This window comes from Hylaeus volcanicus, chromosome 1 (genome assembly GCF_026283585.1).
Source record: "Hylaeus volcanicus isolate JK05 chromosome 1, UHH_iyHylVolc1.0_haploid, whole genome shotgun sequence".
Lineage (NCBI taxonomy): Eukaryota > Metazoa > Arthropoda > Insecta > Hymenoptera > Colletidae > Hylaeus > Hylaeus volcanicus.
In genome coordinates, this window is record NC_071976.1 from 10136431 (window position 1) to 10140236 (window position 3806).

At 35.6% G+C, this 3806-nt stretch overlaps 1 protein-coding gene across 6 annotated transcripts in view; it reads right to left on the bottom strand.

Moving 5' to 3' along the window:
• The window catches only part of LOC128873564 (protein kinase C and casein kinase substrate in neurons protein 1), a 70922-nt gene that overhangs the window by 27775 nt on the left and 39341 nt on the right, over window positions 1-3806 (bottom strand). The gene's annotated exons all lie outside the window — the stretch shown is intronic.

Sequence of the window (3806 nt, forward strand, 5' to 3'; positions counted from 1 at the left end):
TACAGTAGTGTTTTCACTAAATGTTTCATTTATATGGAAGGTTTGTGATTACTTAATTCTCGGAATTTTCCTATAGTATATTTATGAATAAATATTATCATTCACTTGTACATAAGATATTTTTGCTTTTATGGTTTAATAAATGGTGTACCAAACAACCACACATAATATATTCCAGTGGTGGTCTACTAAACCCCTGTGCACCTACTTAAAGATTAAATGTCACGACTTAAAATATGAGGCCGCAGCCACCGAAACATTAGTGCCGTACATACATATATGCATAACGTTCCAGTGAACGTGTTAAGCCTTTCGTGACCATATGGACACATGCATCCTAGTCATGGTTCAATTTATTACGTCTACCTTAAAGTCCTCTACACGCTTCAACTCCAGACGTTATAAATAGAACTTTATAACTGTTAGACATTTTTAATAATAATATTAGGGTACACTTTTGGATATACTATCTTTATGCAAAGAATATTATTGTAATAGTGTATCTAAGTTTAGAAGTGATTAATTTCATTTGAATCCTTGCAAAGTGTAATCCAGGTATCCTTAAATGTTCTCAATTTTTAATCTACAAATTCAAATTTTGTCTACAATTGAATTATTTGTACATTTCAATCACAGTAAATATAAATTTAAAGACTCTGCCACCGAAGCTTTTGTTACGAGCCAGAGTAATTCAATAACAGCATCGAATAACTTAAACAATAAATTATTTAAACGAACCGCTACATTTTCTGTAAGGTGTTCAGCACGGGAACTTCATAGTCATACTGTTGCACGTACATCGCAAAGATTACCAACCCCGAGTGCTACCCGAACTAACGATTCCGCAGATTCCTCAGATCGTGATTAATCCATGGTGTTCTTACAGCACGACAAGAGTCTCTGCATTTACAAAACAAGAAAATAAAAATATCCTCGCAAGTATATTCCAGATGCAAGTGTAACGAAGTGTAACCACGGCGCGCATATCTTCGCTGCACACGTAATAGCACACGAAAATAAAGAAAAGGAAATTAACTGCGTTCGCCAGCTTCCAACATCGCTACTTTGCTCTTGAGGTTCTTCGAATTAACGACTTACGTCGCCGCATTCGTCGCCGGAGAAAGTCTGACGTCTTTTAAACCGGAATAATTGGATCTCTTCACTCTGTCCTCCAGCATTCTTTCCAATGAACGCTATGAAACTCTGAACGAGGATGGTTTCAGGTCAGTTATAAAATTAGCACACCAGTAATTATATGGCCAGACGTTCCCCGAGGAAATACGGATATTTCGGTGATAAACCCAAGTATTTGCAATCTAATTTTAGAACTTTGTTGACTCTCTGATAGGCAATATTGTAACGGAAAATTAAAATTAATACGAATAAAGCTAATAGAATAAAATATAAAGAATTTTTTAAAAGCCTCTTTGAAATTAATTTCGTTAAAATAAACACGAATGCTATGGGAACATGTCTAATTTATTTCTACTTCGAATGAAAGTTTTCGAAAATATTTCACAAGGCAGTGTCATAAATAATTGCGTTCCACATAACAGATTCTAATGAATTTCGAGCTCGTAACTTCCACGAACCTAATGATGCATCAGACTCGATTCTAACATAGTATTTCATATGGATGGTGCATTTGCTTTAAAAATAAAATAGAAAACGCGAAATTACACGGCGAGGATGAGGTAGGCGCGTCCCGAGGCTGGGTTTTCTCTACCAAGGATAACAGTTAATTTCAAACGGCCAGGAGACGAGCATGTTAGCGGTTTACCATAATTCAACTGCGAAAGAAAAGTACAGTGCCGGCTGTATGGCTGTGCACGGGGTATTTAGAATGCCGTTGTAATGGTATGCGGTCGTTTAGCTACGTTTTAGAAAGATACTAATTATACGGTTAATTAATGCGAGTGCGCACAATGCTTTGCTGATCTTTTATCAGATTTAATCGTGGAAACACTTGGACGTCGACGATGTATCGCGATTCGTTAACGTGGCCTGCGTAATTGTTATCACACTTGGGTTTCTTGGACACGAGGAGTGAACCCTTTACCGAGTGGCACCGATTTTATTCTTGTTTTATTATTTGATCTTCGACAATGAGGAAAAGATGTTGTTAATATAATCAACCCCTTTTATATTGTATCTATTATGAATTTTTTTTTTGTAGCTGTTTATGTTATTATGAATTATTATTATAAATTTTATCTCCCCATTCTAATCCTTATTGTATGTATTATATATTTGTTTTTGACTAGTCCTTTGTGCGCAATAATAAAATCGTATCGTCTTGACGATCCAGTTTATTGCAGCGCAATTTAAAACACTTACGTACCTGTATTCTTAATTATCCATATGAGGAAATGAGAGTATCACACATGGAGCTCGACATTGAGGGGTTAAATAATTGAGCTATTCAGGCCTGGGTCAGCCGTAATAGATCTTTCTCTCTGACAAAGGGGAATCACGATCGAGCACGTTTTTCTCAGCGAGCAAAGTACTATAATAAAAAAAAATTCAATATATACCACGCCTCTCTATGTTTCACTAAAAAGACTTTTCCTTGAATCTCCTTTCGGAAAACCCCTTATTCTTCACGCGTATTTAATCTGTAGCTCATGTCCTGGGATAACTGTGGTTTTATATCGACGTCAATTAAGACTTAATGATAAAGGCTCGTACGTACGGTATAACATAGCGATGCTCATACATCACCACGCACACGCTGGAGAACACATTCATCAGAGCGTATCGTTGATTCGCGGTCCCCTATCCACGAGCATCACTTTGAAAATTCCGAGACGAAGATTCGCCACGTTGAAACTATCTACATTTCCACGTCCGCGTTTATTCCGGTTCGTGCAAGTCATTCTAATGAATTTATCCTAACACCAACTACGCGTCACTGCTTCTATAAATACGACTTTCCAGTGGTAGTTTTCACGTCAACGCTACAGTCACGCTATCGTGTTACGTCTGGTAAACTTTTTGCTGAAATGTCCTTGCGGGGGATCACGACTTTGTTTATTCGTGACACATTACGTGGCTCTAAAGTCCGATATCGATTTCGGGGAAACGTTTAGAGTTGATTAAGGGGGTATATATTCTGAATTAGGAGGTCTAAAAAAGCGGTTCCTCGTGAATTTTTTAGGATGGAAACAAATAATTAATTCTATCGATCTTTTTATCCTATTTTCATACATGTTTGAGTAGTCTGTAGAAATTTTTTCAACAAGAAATATTCAAATTGAGTCGACTGTGGCGCACATTTGTAAAGCATCTCACAATTAAAACCTGAGAGAATTAAAACCTCAGAGTTTCAAAACGTAAGGCAGAAACTGTCTTACGAAATTCTAATTGACTTGATCTTCGATATATTTCATATATATTGGGTTGTCCGGAAAGTTCATGCCTATTTGTAAGAAAAATTCAAAGGCATATTTGAATTTTGATGTATATTTGAACTATATATGTATTATTGAACTATATATGTACCATTTTGTTCCACAACTTTTCCACCTTTTAAGGAATGTAAACATGTTATTCGTTTTCATCCATTCCGACGTATTCAGACCTGTACCGCCTAATAAAAATCGGCATGGACTTTCCAGACAGCCCAATATATATGTATTCGATATATTTCGACATATTTGAAAACACTCTGTACATTCTCCCTCTCAAAACAATAAAAGTATATATATTATATACATTATATATATATATATATATATATTATATATAAATATATAAATGCATATAATATATAATATTTCGACATATTTGAAAACACTCTGTACATT